The sequence below is a fragment of the Bos javanicus genome, chromosome 2 (assembly GCF_032452875.1).
Source record: "Bos javanicus breed banteng chromosome 2, ARS-OSU_banteng_1.0, whole genome shotgun sequence".
NCBI lineage: Eukaryota > Metazoa > Chordata > Mammalia > Artiodactyla > Bovidae > Bos > Bos javanicus.
In genome coordinates, this window is record NC_083869.1 from 112896020 (window position 1) to 112915979 (window position 19960).

The window sequence follows — 19960 nt, forward strand, 5'->3', positions numbered from 1 at the left end:
GATAAGTACCATCTTTTACTCATTGGTTTATTTCTGGCATCTATCATGGTTGCTAGTACATAGTAACAGCTCAATAAACACTGCTGAATAGATAAACTGATAAAAGAGTACCCAGAAAGGTGGCAAATCTGATCTATATTTGTCCTGTAGTTAAAAAAAAAAGTCCAAATAATCCCTAGTTTTCCTGAAATTAAAAAGGGAGGCATTTACAAAAGCATCCTGTCCAAAGGAAACAGAGGAAGATACAATCACATAATCAGGACCTCAAATTACATAGGATTTTGTAATAGACACAGATGTCAACCATGTGAATAACATTTAGCAGTGAACAGGCATCAGTGCTACATTTTTTTTCTTCCGTGAACCATTTGGATCCTGAAGCCTGAATTTCACACAATGGCAGCTTCCAGATTTCCAGCCTGCATTAAAAGATTTAGGATAACTTTGTTTGAAGACAAGGGGGATGGGCACATGCAATCACAAAATCACAGATTTTGTGGTTACTGGGATTTGGAATTACAGGGCTCCACAGCAACTTGACAGAAAGCAATGGGCCACAGATTTTAGGGACTGTCAATGCCAGTTTTCTTCTGCTTTCCTCACCATTAATCCAGAACAACATAAATGTTACAAATGACTGGTTTTGGATTACTGTGAGTGGGAGGGAACAGCATATTCACCAATGCTTTGTAGAAACCTTTTGCACTCCAATGTGCCCAATATACTACTGCTGGTTTTTAGAGCTTTAGCCGAATTCCTTTCATCAGTGGTATCTTGATGTTCCCTGCCACACTCTTTAAGAAGTAAACAGTTCAACAGGTGGGTGTCTCTGGGAGGCACCCTCTCTATTTCGTGGCCAAAAAATTCAGCACTTCCTCATGATGGCTGCCTCCTCATCCTGATTGAAAAGAAAACAAACAAGCCTGGCCCCACCTCAGTGACTGTGCACCTGCACATTGTTTACTGAGGCGCGCGGCAACTGCTCAGAGGCTGCACGTTTGTGGAGCTGGCACAATGTGTGTGGTTTTCCTCTCTTTTTATAATATTTGAATTTGAATGATTTGAGGTGAGGCATGCTTTTTGGTTCCCTCTAAGTCACACTACATCCTATTTGACTCACACATTTACATTACCTGCCGGGGCTCTTGCCACAGGAAACAAAACCACAGAAGGAAATAGACATTGAGGCAGAGCTTACTTCGTTTAAGGAGGGAAAACACATAGGAAAACACCATCGTAGAACAAATGTATTTTCAATCATCACTTCTAGAACTGCTGAAACCAGTACTGAAGGTGCTGGAAGAAGTGGAGAGAACGTGACCACTGCTTGACTTGCACACTGAACCCGGGCAAGTAGAGGCTTGTACACAGGCTGGTACATTCCCCTGTCCTTGGAATGTACACTTTGACCACTGTTCTCAGAGTAGGGGGGCAGGGGGATTTTCAGGGTCGTAACCTCAAAAGAATAAGGTCTATTGGGACCATCTGTTCTGAATACTTGACTGAACCCAGGTAGTAAGGTCTGTACATAAACTCAAGATTCTGGTGGGCGGGTGAGAAGATACACTTACAGCAGTCACCCAAGACAAGCCTCTTATGTAAGTCCCTTGCTTATTTCAAAGCCACCTACCAGCCTAGAGAAGTTGATCCTTCTCTCTCCTCACTTTCCCTTTCTGGGGTCCAGTTTCAGATTTTACTAGGAACTTTCTTGAGGTTTCAAACCGTCAAACTTGTTTATCTTTATATCTACCTATATATTATAGCACTCTGATTTGGATTGACTTGGAATGCAAAAGGGTTTCCTGGGACTATCCCAAGAACATTAATCAAATGTTACAATTTATACAAGCAATTTAGCTCTGTTGTTTCTATTAGAATGTCTGATTTTAGAGAGAAGTGTTTTCTGTATGTGCACAAAGCACTATAGCGTCACTCACTAGGACAGACATTGGTACCATGTGTGTGCATAGTTCTCTGTGAATCTAAGACTTGTGTAGAGAATCCACCTGCTACACTGGTTTGATTCCTCGGTTGGGAAGATCCTCTGGAGAAGGGATAGGCTACCCACCCCAGTATCCTTGGGCTTCCCTGGTGGCTCAGATAGTAGAGAATCCACCTGCAATGCAGGAGACCTGGGTTCAATCCCTGGGTTGGGAAGATCCCTGGAGGAGGGCATGGCAACCCACTCTAGTATTCTCACCTGGAGAATCCCATGAACAGAGGAGCCTGGGCTACAGTCCATGGGGTCGAAAAGAGTCAACACAACTGAGCAACTAAGCACAGCACAGTTGTGTCTAACCACCACAACAATCCAAATAAGGAACTGTTCCAACGTCTCAGCAATTTCCCTCTTGCTACCTGACCCTCCCCCACCACAACCAAACCTTTGCAACCACTAATCTGTTCCATTTCTGTAAGTTTGTCATTTTGAGGTGGTTATATAAGTGGAATTCTATAGTATGTGACCTTTTGAGGCTGGCTTTTTGCTGCTCAACATAATACCCTTGAGATTCACCTAAGTTGTGTGTATGAGCAGTTAGTTCATTCCTTTGTATTACTAAGCACAATTCCCTGGCATGAAGGTACCACTGTCTGTTGGGTATTTCCATTACAGTTGCTATGAACAATTGTGTAGTGGTTTGTGTGCGCATGTATTTTCACTTCTCTGGGATAAGTGCAATTGCTAAGTCATAGTATATATTTAGTTTTTAAAAGAAATTGCCTAACTGTTTTTCAGGGTGGTTATACCATTTTCTTTTTTATACAGTTTATGGAGTTCTCATGGCAAATATACTGGAGTGGTTTGCCATTCCCTCCTCCAGTGACTCACGTTTTGTCAGAACTCTCCACTATGACCCATTCGTCTTGGGTGGCCCTGCATGCCTGGCTTATAGCTTCACTGAGTTATGCAAGCCCCTTTGCCACAACAAGGCAGTGATCCGTGAAGGGGATACATGAGAGTCCCTTGAACAGCAAGGAGATCAAAACAGTCAATCCTAAAAGAAATCTACCCTGAATATTCATCGGAAGGACTGATGCTGAAGCTGAAGCTCCAATACTTTGACCACCTGATAAGAAGAGCCGACTCATTGGAAAAGACCCTGATGCTGGGAAAGATGTTGGAATTATATGAGTCAAAGCTATTGAAGGTAGGAGGAGAAGGGGACAACAGAGGATGAGATGGTTGGATGGCATCACCAATTCAATGGACATGAGTTTGAGAAAACTCTGGGAGATAATGAAGGACAGGGAAGCCTGGTGTGCTGCAGTCCATGGGGTCATGAAGAATTGGACACAACTTGGTGACTGAATAACAACAACAACGAACACCGTTTTCCATTCTCAGCATGCTACTTTTATAAAAAAAAAAACTGAGCATCAAATTTTTAGGTAAGTGATTACTGAAAAGGGTTCTTCAAAGGGGAAAAGTCAATTTATGAGTGTGTCTGTGATCATTCTGTCTGACCACATTATGTTCCCTTTGCAAGGCAAGACATCATAATAGATAGGGAAAATGCTGATCCTAGTGTGTGGTTTACTAGGGACCACAGATGTAGAGTCTAAGCTGGATGGACAGGAGCAGGAATGGACATGTCAGGTGTTCAAATGTTGACCTCTCTTTATTAACAAGGACATAATTTGTTCTGACATGCCAGATGATCAAGAGGCACTTAGCCATCAAAGGATGCTCTACTTCCAAGAGGTTGAAACAATTTTTGAGTTTTATTTTCTTGCCTTGGGCACATTTAGGATTTAGGAGGCAAGTTCTTTTCAGCCAATTTTTTTAAATTTCTATTTATTTATTTTAAACTTTCTATTTTTTATTGGGTTAACAATGTTGTGATAGTTTCAGGTGAACAGCAGAGGGACTGAGTCATTCATAAACATACATCCATTCTCCTCTAAACTCCTCTCTCATCTAGGCTGCCACATAACACTGAGCAGAGTTCCATGTGTTTTACAGTAGGACTGTGTTGGTTATCCATTTCAAATATAGCAGTGTGTACAGGTAAGAATGAACAGTAAGTTCATTCTCTAAGTCTGTGAGTCTCTGGGTAAGTTCGTTCCCATCATTTCTTCTTAGATTCCACATATAAGGGGTATAAGGGGGGATGTAGTATGACGTTACTTCTTCTCAGTCTGACTTACTTCACTCAGTACGACAATTGCTAGGTCCATCCATGTTGCTACAAATGGCATTATTTCATTCTTTTTAATTCAGCCCATTTTTTTTTTACAGGAGAAAGTGTAAGGATGAAAGGTTATGGCAGTAAACCTCAGACACAGTGGTCAGAATCAGTGTGGTGGAAGGGAAACCATTTCTGGCATTAGGGTCAGTTCTGTCACCTTCCAGCTCCTTCTGATCAGTTCAGTCGTGTCTGACTCTTTGTGATCTCAGGGACTGCAGCACGCCAGGCTTCCCTGTCCATCACCAAAACCCAGAGTTGCTCAAACTCAAGTCCCTCGAGTCAGTGATGCCATCCAACCATCTCATTCTCTGTTGTCCCCTTCTCCTCCCACCTTCAATCTTTCCCAGCATCAGGGTCTTTTCCAGTGAGTCAGTTCTTGCCATCAGGTGGCCAAAGTATTGGAGCTTCAGCTTCACCATCAGTCCTTCCAATGAATATTCAGGACTGATTTCCTTTAGGATTGATTGGTTTGATCTCCTTGCAGTCCAAGGGACTCTTAAGAGTCTTCTCCAACACCACAGTTCAAAAGCACCAATTCTTCAGCACTCAGCTTTCTTTATGGTCCAACTCTCACATCCATACATGACAACTGGAAAAACCATAGCCTTGACTATATGGACTTTTGTTGTAAATAATGTCTCAGTGATCAATGCAAAGAAATAGGGGAAAACAAAGGATGGGAAAGACTAGAGATCTCTTCAATAAAATTAGAGATACCAAGGGAACATTTCATGCAAAGATAGGCTCAATAAAGGACAGAAATGGTATGGACCTAACAGAAGCAAAAGATATTAAGAAGAGGAGTCAAGAATACACAGAAGAACTGTACAAAAAAGATCTTCATGACCCAGATAATCACAATGGTGTGATCACTCATCTAGAGCCAGACATCCTGGAATGTGAAGTCAAGTGGGCCTTAGGAAGCATCACTACAAACAAAGCTAGTGGAGGTGATGGAATCCCAGTTGAGTTATTTCAAATTCTAAAAGATGATGCTGTGAAAGTGCTGAACTCAATATGCCAGCAAATTTGGAAAACTCAGCAGTGGCCACAGGACTGGAAAAGGTCAGTTTTCATTCCAGTCCTAAAGAAAGGCAATGCCAAAGAATGCTCAAACTACCACACAATTGCACTCATCTCACACGCTAGTAATGTGATGCTTAAAATTCTCCAAGCCAGGCTTCAGCAATATGTGAATCATGAACTTCCTGATGTTCAAGCTGGTTTTAGAAAAGGCAGAGATCAAATTGCCAACATCCTCTGGATCATGGAAAAAGCAAGAGAATTCCAGAAAAACATCTATTTCTGCTTTATTGACTGTGCCAAAGCCTTTGATTGTGTGGATCACAATAAACTGTGGAAAATTCTGAAAGACATAGGCATACCAGACCACCTGATCTGCCTCTTGAGAAACCTATATGCAGGTCAGGAAGCAACAGTTAGAACTGGACATGGAACAACGGACTGGTTCCAAATAGGAAAAGGAGTATGTCAAGGCTGTATATTGTCACTCTGCTTATTTAACTTATATACAGAGTACATCATGAGAAATGCTGGGCTGGAGGAAGCACAAGCTGGAATCAAGATTGCCGGGAGAAATATCAATAACCTCAGATATGCAGATGACACCACTCTTATGGCAGAAAATGAAGAGGAATTTTTTAAAAAGCGTCTTGATAAAAGTGAAAGAGGAGAGTGAAAAAGTTGGCTTACAGCTCAACATTCAGAAGACAAAGATCATGGCATCCAGTCCCATCACTTCATAGGAAATAGATGGGGAAACAGTGTCAGACTTTATGTTTCTGGGCTCCAAAATCACTGTAGATGGTGATTGCAGCCATGAAATTAAAAGACTCTTACTCCTTGGAGGGAAAGTTATGACCAACCTAGATAGCATATTCAAAAGCAGAGACATTGCTTTGCCAACAAAGTTCTGTCTAGTCAAGGCTATGGTTTTTGCAGTGGTCATGTATGGATGTGAGAGTTGGACTAAAAAGAAAGCTGAGCACTGAAGAATTGATGCTTTTGAACTGTGGTGTTGGAGAAGACTCTTGAGAGTCCCTTGGACTGCAAGGAGATCCAACCAGTCCATCCTAAAGGAGATCAGTCCTGGGTGTTCATTGCAAGGAGTGATGTTGAAGCTGAAACTCCAAGGCCACCTGATGTGAAGAGCTGACTCATTTGAAAAGACCCTGATCCTGGGAAAGATAGAGGGCAGGAGGAGAAGGGGACAACAGAGGATAAGATGGTTGGATGGCATCACCAACTCAGTGGACATGGGTTTGGGTGGACTCCGGGAGTTGGTGATAGACAGGGAGGCCTGGCGTGCTGCGGTTCATGGGGTCACAGAGAGTCGGACACGACTGAGCGACTGAACTGAACTGAATGTCTCTGCCTTTTCGTATACTGTCTAGGTTGCTTTTCTTCCAAGGAGCAAGCATCTTTTAATTTCATGGCTTGTAGTCACCATCTGCAGTGATTTTGGAGCCCAAGAAAATAAGGTATGTCACTGTTTCCATTGTTCCCCACCTATTTGCCATGAAGTGACCCAGCTCTTTGGCCCATTATTTAACACCTTTCTGCCTCAGCTTCCTTTTCTGCGTAATGGGGACACTAATGTCTACCTTAAATCCATGAAAGAATCCATGAGTGCATGAAGTTCAATCGAGTGTGTAAATCAGTACAGGATCAACAAACAGTGACCATTTTTAGGGACTTTAGTACATTTGTGACACTGTGCTTGGCCCCTTGTAGGCATTTGAAAAACTCAATATGTTCCCCTTCCTCTTTCTCATTATCTTCTTACTCTATTCTCCAAAGCTAAAAATACAGTGATTTTGTAATTTTGTTCTTTCATTAAACAAATATTTACAGAGCAACTCCTGTGTGCTAGGCATGGTTCTTTTTTCTGAAGATAAACCCCCAAACAAGACAGACTAGGTCTATGTGCTCAGAGATCACGTTCTAGTGAAAAGAGACTGAAAAGAAACACAGAAGCAAATATATATATATATTAGATAATTTCGGACAGTGGCTAAGTACTAAAAAATAACAATAGCAGGAAAACAAAGTACCATGAGGAGATGGAGACAGCTGGGATTGGTGGCTAGACAATGAATGATGACTATTTTAGAAACAGTGGTGAGGGGGACTTCCCTGGTGGTCTGCACGCCCAATGCAGGGGACTGGATTCGATCCCTGGTTGAGGAAGTAGATCCCACAGACAGCAAGTAAGAGTTCAAATGCCTCAACTAAAAGATCCTGGATGCTACAACCAAGACTCAGCGCAACTAAGTAAATAAACAAAAAAATTTTTTTTTAAAAAAGAGAGAAATGGTCAAGAAAGCAATCTCTAAGGGTGTGACGTTAGAAAAGAAAGTTGAAGGAAGTGGGGCAATAGCAATGGGAAAATGTAGGAAAAGTGAGCTGGGGGCAGAGTATATGCAAGTGAAATGAATTTGATGTGTCTGAGGAGCAAAGGGGGTCAGAATTCCAAGTGGTGAGCAAATGAGAGAACACAGAGGGTGAAGATGGAGAGACTGAGTTTTCTAGGATGGCAGAAAATTTGACTTTAGGATGGAGGGTTTCGCACATTGGAATGATGTGATCTGATTTGTGTTTTGTAGGGATATTTATTCTGTTATTTGGAAGATGGATTGGAGGGGTGAAAATGACAAGGGAGCCATTTTCAAAAGAGTGAGGGGCGAGGACAAATCACCTCTCGGGTGAGAGGTGATTGGGGTTTGGCCAAGGGTTTTAGCAGTTGAGATAGAGACAAGATGCATTTGGGATAAGTTTTGGAGAAGAGCTGCTTGGACCAACATGGATAGAACTTGGGAAGTGAAAGGGACAGAAGGATCTAGAATGACTCCAGGGCTTTGGCTGAGTACTTGTTTGCTGGGAAATCTACGACTCTTCTCAGTTCCACTGTGTGTTTTGAAAGGAAACAATTCCATGTGTTGTGCAATAGGAGCTCATTTAAGTCAGTATGTGTGGTATTCAATGAGAACACAGACTGGGATAAAGATTTGGTCCAACTGGAGAAGAGATGTTAATACTTCCTGAATCCTTTAAGTTTTGTTCTTTCTGTCCAACCAGTGGTGGATTACTCTGGAACTTTTGTTTCAGTTTTTCTCCAACTGTCCCAGTTTCCAACCCTACTTTCCCACCCCACTTCTGCAGCTTTCTCTTCACCTCAACAGAACAGGATCTGCTCTGCAGGGCAAGTTCAGTGGACTTAGCGTGGACCCTGGTGGGTCCCACCCTCTGGGGGTGTGGCCTCCTGCCTTGGCAAATCTTGGCTTCGGAGGTTTTGACACTTTCCTGTGCCTGTGCTGATTCTGCACTGGGCTTGGGGGCTGCAGCAGAGCAGAGCAGACCCCTACTCACTCCCTTGTTAGGGTCTGTGGTGAGGAGGGGCGGGGAGCAGGAAGGCCTGGGTGGTTCATGGTAGTGGAGGCCCAGCACCACTGTTTAAGGCTGACCATGGAAACTGGTGGAGAGAGTAGACAGTCTCTTCTCTGAAGCACTTTGACAACTATTTTTAGAAGACTTCCTTAATTTCTATGAATGCCAATTCCCTCATCTTTAAAGGTGGGATAGTTAATACTCATTGCTTCTGAGTTATTGTGAGAACTGTCAATTTGAGAGGCAGTTAAAAGTCAAGGCACACTTGGCTTGGAGTCTAGAGTCAGACCACCCAAGTTCTTTGCTATACAGATCCTGACATTGGAACACATTTCTTAACCAATCTATGCCTCAGTTTCCTTATCTCCCCTAAGAGGACAATAATGGTACCTCCTTCAAATGGCTGCTGTGAGACTCAGATGAACTCTTGTAAAGCGCTTCAAACTGTGACTGGCATTTGACTACAGCACCTAAAAATAGTCCTTGATAAGAGGTGCATGATACTTGTCTGTTTGGAAAAAATGATGTCTAGGAAAAGTTCATGAATAGCATTCAAAAGTTATTGTTTTCAATTTTAGTACATCTTCCATTTGTCTTGCTGATTCTGTTTTCCAGAAATAATTACAGATTCAGCCTGTGAATCTTGGATTGAAATGAGAAGATGACATACTCAGACACCTTTGAGGGGTGAGGGCAGGTAACACCAAGAATTGAGGGGAGCAGGCTCAGGAATGGACCAGGAACACATGATCTGATCTGTCTAAACAGGTCGTATGGCTCAGCTGCAGCTGTTTCAATGCCAGTGGTGTCACAGGCAAGTTCCTTAAGAGAAGCTGGAAATCTGGAATTTTGAGATAAAATTTCCGGGTTTATAAATGTTGGCAGTTAGACCAAAGAAACAAAACAGAACACCTTGCTGACTAAAGAGATACATGCTCCATGGGGGTGGACCTAGCTCAGAGCCATCAGTTTAGTATTTGGATCTTGATAACTACAGGCCAGTTTGGGAGATCAGCTACAAGTAGGGTCCAGGAAAGTACATTTAAACAAGAGGATGTTTTAGTACAGGAAACTCATGGTGGGCGCTGCCCCAGAAGCTCCCCTGGGGTAGGAGACAGGTTGGACTTGTGATGACGGAGGGTGCTGAAAGATGAAGCATGTGACCCAAATGACCTGGACATACTTCAGAACCTGATGTAGGGCTGGCCCCAATGCCACAGATGTCTGTGCTTTGAATATACAGGTTGTTTTTACTTCCTTGGCAGTCAGGTGACAGAGGCAGTATTGTTCAACTCACTGCTTCCTGGGGCCCAGGTGGCCCTTGACGTGCATAGCTATGGCATCATTCATAGTTAGGCAACTGCTTGCTTTTGTCGTGAGGCTCCTGTGGGTCCTACCTGATGCAGGCATTTGGGGGGAGCATACACAGGAGGAGGCTTCCTGGGTGACACAGTGGTAAAGAATCCACCTGCAGGATTCGTGGGTTCATTCCCTGGGTTGGGAAGATCCCCTGGAGAAGGGAATGGCAACCCACTCCAGTATTCCTGCCTAGAAAATTCTATGGAAAGAGGAGCCTGGTGGGTTATAGTCCATGGAGTTGCAGAGTCAGACATGACTGAGCACGCGTCACACGTGTACACACACACACACACACACACACACACACACACACAGAGGAGGACAGCTAGGATCAGATCATATAAGCCAGTACAATAAACTGAACTACAGGGCAGGTGCCTGGACCATGCTGGAGTTGACTTTCACTTTCCAGTATGACCTGGACTGTCATACTCATGCAGCTATTTGGTTATGGTTTTCATAACTCAACAATGCCTACTAAAGGGTTTAGGATACTGAGAGAATGCAGTTTTGGATACTGCATCCACTGGCAGAGAAAAGTTCAAAATTGAGGTAAAAATAAAACCTTAATAATTACTATTAATATTTAGAATGAAACTCAAACATCTAATGCTATTTAAAAGTTATAGGATAATACTAGTTGATTAGTGGTTCTTAACAGGTGTAATTTAGCAATGTCTGGAGACATTTTGGGTTATTAGGACTGAGAGAGAGATTTGCTGCTACATTTAGTTGGTAGAGGCCAGGGATTCTTCAAAACATCCTGCAGTGCCCAGGACCGTCCCCCCACAGCAAAGAATTACTGGATCAAACATGTCAGTAGTGACAAGGCTGAGAAAGCTTTAATAAGGTGAAATAAAAGTCATGTGAGTATTAATGTGATAGGTAACTTTAAAAAAATAAAATTAGGGGCATAAATTAAAGGCTGCCATGCAGTGGGTTAAAGATATGTAGATGTAGATCAATAGCAAATTGATCTCTTCATGGACTCATAGCTGAGTTAAACCAGTTATATACATTTGAATCAGTTCTAACGAGGTGGATGAAACTGGAGCCTATTATACAGAGTGAAATAAGCCAGAAAGAAAAACTCTAATACAATATACTAACGCATATATATGGAATTTAGAAAGATGGTAACGATAACCCTGTATGCAAGAGACACAGATGTATAGAACAGTCTTTTGGACTCTGTGGGAGAGGGAGAGGGTGGGATGATTTGGGAGAATGGCATTGAAACATGTATAATATCATATAAGAAACGAATTGACAGTCCAGGTTCGATGCAGGATACAGGATGCTTGGGGCTGGTGCGCTGGAATGACCCAGAGGGATGGTATGGGGAGGGAGGTGGGAGGGGAGTTCAGGATGGGGAACACATTGTACACCTGTGGCGGATTCATGTTGATGTATGGCAAAACCAATACAATATTGTAAAGTAATTAGCCTCCAATTAAAATAAATAAATTTAAATTAAAAAAAAAAACAGTTATATATAAAGCAACCTGGGCTTCCCAGGTGGCTTAGCGGGTAAAGAATTGGCCTGCAGTGCAGGAGATGCAGGAGACAGGGGTTTGATCCCTGGGTCGGCAAGATCCCTTGAGATGGGCATGGCAACCCATTCCAATATTCTTGCCTGGAAAATCCCATGGACAGAGGAGCCTGGTGGGCTATAGTCCACAATTGAGGCAACTTCTCATGCACCCCTGAATCGCAAATGCAGGTCATTATTTCCAAAGGACAGGGTCACCCCTGGAGTTCAGATTGAGTTGTTGAGGAGAGGGCAACATAAAGTGGCTGGCGAGATTGGAATATTGAGATGAAATACTGAATTTTGTGAAACATCTGAGAGAAAGGAAGTGAGATTCATGTAATCAATTTCTTACCTTTTATTTGCACAGATGCCATTGGTATCTCAAATATTCTTAAAAGAAAGAAGGCATTTCAGTTCTGTTTCAAAGGGGCAGGGGTGGGGTTTGGCATTTGGACTGGAATATACACATAACCTGTTAAACTGGGTGGACTTTTTTCCTTGCCCAGAAAATCCTCTTTATGCACCCATGGAAGCCATACCACCAAACTGAACAAGCAGAAACCAAAACCAAACTGGCATGTTTGCATGGGACTTTTAAAAATCTTACCTGTTCAACTTAAATGATGAACCTATACTTCGGTTTATTTTTTTCAGGTTGGCGAGCCCCTCTCATAGTTACCATTATCAAACCTTTCTCTTCTTTGACCTCAAACAAAAATAATTAGAATTGGCATTGCCTGGGCCTTTGTTGGGCTTCTCAGGTGGCATTAGTGGTAAGAACCTGCTTGCCAATGCAAGAGACTTGAGAGACGTGGGTTGGGAAGATCCCTGGAGGAAGGCATGGAAATCCACTCCAGTATTCTTTCCTGGAGAATCCCCATGGGCAGAGAAGCCTGATGGGCTACGATCCATAGGGTCACAAAGAGTTGAACACAATTGAAGTGGCTTAGCACACACGCACGGGCCTTTGTTAAAAATGATTCAGCTGGGTGAGGAAAGAGTTGAAACTTCAATCCAGGCTGTCTGGCTAGTTAAACATAAACGCTACCCTGTATCTTACGAAATCAGGAAATAGAATTTTTCTAAGCTAAAAAATCAGTTTTTCTAAACTAAGTATGAGTCAGTTTTTCCAGGGGGAATGTTAAGGAGATTGATTCTTTATTTTTCCTGAAATTTCTTTGAGTTTTCTTTACTGTCCTTGAAGGAAAGCTTCAGAGACAATCTTCCCAGGTTGATAAGGCAGTAGGAGATGAGAAAATAAACTCTGTGGTAGACAGAAGTGGTTTGAATTGTAGTGAAACCTACTAACTGAGAGATTTGGACAGGTTACTTATTGTCTCTGAGCTTTGTGTTTCTCATTTGTAAAAGGGGGTAATAACGTATATCTGGGTTGTTCTAAGGATTACATGATAAAATTCAGGTAAAGTGCCTAATGCAGGGCTTGGCATAGAAAGCACTCAATAAAAATCTTAGTTCTTGTTTTTGCAGAGAGTCTAGTGGTGGAATTACAGAATGCAGGTGGATTAGTAAGCAAATCTCAGATAAACACTTTAAAACTAAGAAGAAATTCTGGCTCTGCCACTGAGAAATAAAATGACCCTTGAATAATTGTTTGTCTTTTTGGAAACTTTATAAAGGACAGGTATTATGTATTGTATGAATCCACAATATAAGGCTACCTTTATCACTTACTATATGACTTGGTTCTGCTTCTAAAAACAGTACTATGCAAAAGTAAAAAAGCCCAGAAAAAGGAAACAAGAGATAACATACCTATGTGTCAATATTTTGACCTACAGAAAGTTGTTGTTTTTTTTTTTTTCTTTTTTTACTATTAGTGCTAAGAAACAAAACCAAACAATGAAGATGGTAGGATTTATATAGCTAAAAGGGATTTTTTAAGGGATTATATAATTTCTTTCTGTACATCAAGATAGTTAAAGTGGTTCAACATTTCATGGATGAAGGAATGAAAAAAGAAAGCATTGTGTGAAAAATAAAGACTCAGCTGGTTGGTGAGTCACAGGGGATGTGAGTTTTTTCCCATCATAGTCTTTGCAAGAGATTACTTTCCAATTCTGCAGTTTGGTGAGCTCTCAACTTTCTCTCATTGGAATCAGATCCTTTTAAAATTAGGAAGGATCGCCCTCTAGGGGAGATGGAGAGAGACAAACCGCAAAACTGGACTAGATTTCTGCAGATGAGATTACCATTCACCAGGACTGGGGATGGAAAGAAAGTCCAAATTTGACAGGAGATGACTTTAAATTTTGCTGGGGGGTGGGGGTTGGGAGGGGGCGGTGGGGGTACATTACCATGTGGGGCTAATTAGTTTAATTCAGATAATTGGGTAATTCAGCTTTCCTCCCTTCTGAGGCTTCCCCATTACCCTAATTAAATAAAGCAGCAGATTTTAACAACAAATCTCTTTCAAAAGCAGAAAGTTCAAAACAGTAAATAAAAGACATGACAGAAACTGATGGCCCATTTCTGTTTATTTGCTGCCAACACTGCCCCAACAGTGATGGCTTTAACTTTTTTTATTCATAATTTGGTTATTTTGTCAAGATTTTACAGAATGTGTTAAGATACTAGGTCCCCTAAATTTTACTTGTGCTGCTCTTACGTGGTCTGGTTATGAATGTGCTGAAGTCAGATGATGAAGTACATAGACTTTTAAGAGTGAGAAAGCCACAGTCCTGGTGGGTGATGAGTATCTGCATGGAGTGTAGGAGAAATCCTTTTGAAAATACAATTACACACGTAATTAATAAAGCATACTTATGAAAGTTTGAACGGAGTTAAAGCTGGCATCCCAATTTAAGTGCAATATTTTAAAATCAAAATTTACTTTGTTATGATAATGTCACTCACTGAAAATATTTGTATTGGCCTACTTATCCACTGAAGAATCAGAGCATTTGTTTCAATATTCATAACTTTTTATCACTGGAGAGTCATTTTCAGAACAATATAATTTACATCTAATAGTATCCTGGTAATCAAATATTGAAGTCATTTAATCTTTTAATGTATGTGAACCCTTAATAAATAGGTAATAAAAAGTAATGGGGCTTTGTAGTCAGTGTCAGTTCTGTGAAATTTTCCGTCACCATGTTTAGAAAATTATTTTCAAGAAAAGGAAAAAAAAATCACCTGTCTTTAAAGGTGTTATATTTTTTGGTTCTCCATTGAAAGTGAGCTGAAAGTTGATTGGATCTTAACTGGCAGCTCTTTTAAGACCATAAATTCTAGGAGTCAGACATAAAATCAGTAAACAAGAGTTATAGTATCAGTGAAATACAAGTCTGAGAGCCTCTAAGGCAGGATGTGAAATTGACTTAAAAGATACAGCATTAAAACTAAGGATACAAGGTAGATAACCAGGAGGAAAAGAAAATCTTCTCTGGCTAAGTACAGGAATATTGGATCACTGACTTAAATTTACCAAATTGCACAAAGAAATACTTTATATCAAGGATCTGACCTGCATATAGTTGTCGGGAACTAAACTATTCCAACTTAAATAGCATATTGGCAAATATTTTTCCTCATTACATTCCTTATAAGGCCATGGAAATAAAGGAAAGTATTACTCAAACAGAACCTACAATTGTCTCTATTAATATTAAGGAATGTTGAATGGAATGATTATTAATCTAAAATTGTATACATTATCTTTTGGTGATGAAATCACTCAGCATTTGTTAAGCACTTAAAATTACAAAAAGTGTAACGTGTTGAGCTTTGATGTGGTTGCTTTTAGAAAAGAAAGGATAATAATTTTAGATACAGTGTAAAAGAAAGATAATAGTTATAGATTTGGTGTTTAGTACTTAGAAAAGGGGGCTTCCCTGGTGGCTCAGATGGTAAAGAATCTGCTTGGAATGCAGCAGACCCAGGTTCGATCCCTGGGTCAGGAAGATCCCCCGGAGGAAAAAATGGCAACCCACTTCAGTATTCTTGCCTGGGAAATCCCATGGACAGAGAAGCCTGGTGGGCTATAGTCAACCGGGTCACAAAGAGTTGGAAACAACTGAGAAACTACACACATACACACACACGCACACACACACACTTAGAAAAGGACCAGGACACATGTTAAATTGGAGTCTAAGAATCAAATACACACATACACACAAGCATACAATACCCTTCATGTAACATACTGGACATTATTTTTTCTGTAAGACTAACTCAACTAATCTAGGTAGCAAATGTGACATTCACTGGTCAAGTAAACAATAATTTAAGGTAAAAATGTAGGAGGTCATAATGGGCATCCCCCAAACTTTAAAAATATCTTTTATTTTACAGTATAGACTTTATCCTTGGAAGAACCCTTAAGATTCTGAACTCAGTAACAACAATTAAGTACATTCTTATGACTAAAGTAATACTCCGTTACAACGGACACTAGCATCTATGTCAATCCAGACAGTTTCATGTCACAGTACTTTTATCTCATAGAGCAGAGTAGGATTTGACCCTGATGTCTGATAGAGCTTGAGTGCCCTGCTTATGGCATTGAACCCAGGAGTCAATTAAATGCGTTTTTTCTTGAGGTTTTCATACTGTCCCAATTTGGCTGGCATTTTTTTTTTCTAGTGGATGTGGTTTCAGAGGATGCTCCCAAGAGCAATCAGAGGATAGTCCCAAGAGTTTTGAATGTGAGGAGCATGTGTCCCTATAATCTGAGGAATGAATGCTGACCCCTCCATGATGGGTTAATTAATTCAGCACCATGGTCAGAACAGCTCCCCAAACCTCACTGTGCAATTGCAGGCTGCTAGTCACCGTCAGAAGGCAATGGCACCCCACTCCAGTACTCTTGCCTGGAAAATCCCATGGACAGAGGAGCCTGGTAGGCTGCAATCCATGAGGTTGTGAAGAGTCAGACACGACTGAGCGCCTTCACTTTCACTTTTTACTTTCATGCATTGGAGAAGGAAATGGCAACCCACTCCAGTGTTCTTGCCTGGAGAATCCCAGGGACGGGGAGCCTGGTGGGCTGCCATCTATGGGGTCGTACAGAGTCGGGCACGACTGAAGCGACTTAGCAGCAGCAGCAGTCACCATGTTGGAAAAGACCCTGATGCTGGGAAAGATTGAAGGCAAAAGAAGGCAGCAGAGGATAAGCTGGTTAGATAGCATGACTGACTCAATGGACATAAATTGAGCAAACTCAAGGATATAGTGGAGGATAGAGAAACCTGGCACGCTGTAGTCCATGGGGTCACAAAGAGTCAGACATGACTTAGCAGCTGAACAAAAACAGTCACCATTGGGTTGCACCAATAAAGTATATGTAAATCCAGTGACATTTGCCTCTGGCCAGCAAGCAAGGGGATATATGTATATATGGTTATATAAGTACATGTGGACTTCCCTGGTGGCTCAGGCAGATGCCTGCAATGCGGGAGACCTGGGTTTCATCCCTGGTTTGGGAAGATCCCCTAGAAGAGGACATGGCAACCTACTCCAGTATTCTTGTCTGGAGAATCCCCATGGACAGAGGAGTCTGGCAGGTTGCAGTCCATGGGGTTGCAAAGAGTTGGACATGACTGAGCAACTAGGCATACGTTCTATTTTATTTTTGGAAAACCAGAAAAGTGATCAAAACATTTAAAATTTCTCTTGAGTGCTTAAGAGCCTGTTGGTTTTTGCTCCATGGCATGGGGCCAGGGTAGGGAGTTAAGAAGGAGTTAAATGAGGATTAAAAAAATCGGGAGGTCTGGGAAACTGACTTTTGCATGGAAGTGAGGAAAGCTGGCATGAATGTTTCCTAGAGTACCAACATTTTTTATTAAAACGTTTTTGTGGGGGGAGGGGGTCTCAGTAAAGGAGAGCATGCCCACTGATTAACCTGAACCTGAAGTGTTGTGACAGCAAATTTGTTTTGTAATAATACCATGATGCTGACTTAAAGAACTGTGAACATGCATACAAGAGGAAGGGCTTCCTGGGTGGAGCTAATGGTAAAGAACCTGCCCACCAATGCAGGAGATATAAAAGACACAGCTTTGCTCCTTGGGTCAGGAAGATCCCCTGGAGGAGAGCACGACAACCCACTCCAGTTTTCTTGCCTAGAGAATCCCATGGACAGATGAGCCTGGTGGGTCATGGTCCATAGGGTCACAAAGAGTTGGACACGACTGAAGTGACTTAGCACACACGCATACAAGAAGAAAATAAGGAAGAGAAAAATGGCATTAATATTTGGGGAATAACATGATTTTCTTTCATCTGGAAGAGGATCCCCTTGAAAATTCTCTGTAAGTTTTACAGCAGATAGTCAACTGATTATGAGTTGTTCTCATATAGTTTATTCCCATTGGTATCATGAAGCCCCTCAGAACCTAACTTCAGTGTTCCATGAAGACTAGTGCTTAACCAGTCAGAAAAAGAGTAATACGTGAAAAATGAGACTGATTTGATACCTACTTCCTACCCTTGCAATTTATCTTTCCTTTCTCTACTTCTAGGAATCAGAGATCAACAGTGTATATTTGCCTCCTTTCATTCAAGCAAGGCTTATCTAGAGAAATGCTTTTCAAAAGAAGACCTAAGAATTTCTCTCTATCTCTTGCCTTATCCCAACCCGATAGTTGTATTTAGCTCTTTCTGCAGTGGAGTATAATGATTGAAGCCTGACTTAAATAGAAAGAATGTGTTCTTTGGTAAAAGAGAGGAAAACAGTCACATCTATCATCAGAGATGCTCCAAGGAACCTTGGCATTTTCATCAGTTCGCTCATATTTTCAGACTTTTATAACTTGATAGTAAAATGATCCATAGGTTCTTAACATATTTAAAAATGTGGAAAATCTCTTAGGTATTCAGTGGCTGGAATATATATATATGTGTGTGTGTGTGTGTGTTAGAAAAGTTTCTGCCAAATATATATATATAGGAGAAGGCAATGGCATCCCACTCCAGTACTCTTGCCTGGAAAATCCCATGGATGGAGGAGCCTGGTAGGCTGCTGTCTATGGGGTTGCACAGAGTCGGACACGACTGACACGAGTTAGCAGCAGCAGCAGCATCATATATATATATATATATATATATATAGGTGTTAGAAAAATCTCTGGCAATCAAGGAGACAGCAAATCTTAAAATTTTATGCCTTGAGAGATGGAAGGAAAAAGTAAGGTAAATAATTCAGTAGACAAAAATTCATTGAATGTGGATGATTTTAAATACTGATAAATAGATATCATGGACAATAGATACAAATACATATAACATGGCAATTATATAACTTTGTAATTTATCTGATGTCCTTGGAAAATGAGGATGTGTGTGTATAAATATACATACATCTGTATTTATGTATTCTGCCTTCAGACCAACTGTCAGACATGGACTACAGATTTAAAATATGCTCATATTTTGTTGAAACATGACTACACAATGTATTAAGACCTAAAATATATGCTCTTTCAAATATACAAAAGGATTGAAGACCGAGGAAGGATACAGGGAAAACATGTTCTTTGTTCATAAATTAGATGCGACCTTCTAAGGCCACCAGAGCATTTGTGAATCGAAGCCCAGGAATTGCAACTGATTTCAAACTTCAAAGTTCTTGACTTAAATAGCCAGAGGAGCTAGGAATGGGAGAATCTGGCTTTGTGCTGTAATAGTCCTACTGTTTGAAGTCTGACCAACAGTTGTAATTTTAGTAGTGTGAAATATGGTCTTCCTAATATTGATAAAGATTAGATGTTAAACTAATGGCAGAAAGTTAAGAATAATGACTGACAGCCTGGGTAATAGTCTTTCTCTATTTTCTCTTAAGAATGAATTTTTCTTTAAGAATGAATTTTTTAAGAACCTGCCTGAAGTCCCTGGCAGTGGAAAAGGGGGTGAAAGTGAGGTAATACTGGGGATCTGCCCGGACATATCTGTATTCTTTTTACCAGCTTTGAATCTCCTCCTCTATCTTTGTGCTTTTTTCCCAATGGTTTCTTGAGAGGACCTTTCATTGAGGTCCCAAAGGTTCACTGAAACCTTTCGGAGGTCTGCCCTTGGGCTATTGGATGCTTATACTCTTTGGGGGCTATACCAGCAAATGACAAGTGTAGAAGTAGGAACACCCCAACTCCTTGCCTCAGATGGGGACCATTCTGAGCTGTGACTCACCGTCCAAGCTAGCACCACCCTCTCTGGACTCTGCCAGACTGCGCCTGGCTGGGCTCCTTCCTCTTCCCTGTCTGGCTTTCTCCTTTCTGTTACCAGTTTCCCCATGTCCTAAATCAGTCCCTCGCCTGTAAATCCTCATCTCAATGCGGGCTTCTGAAAACCAGACCTGATACTGGAGGAACAAAGGGAAGGAAAGGAGTTGATTTACAAGGTCACATGATTTCTTTGAGCATATTTATTTGTACAGTCCTAACATTTTATTAAATCATCACGTGACCACAAGAGTGGAGATCATTTCAGAAGGAAATCACAGTTCAGTGGG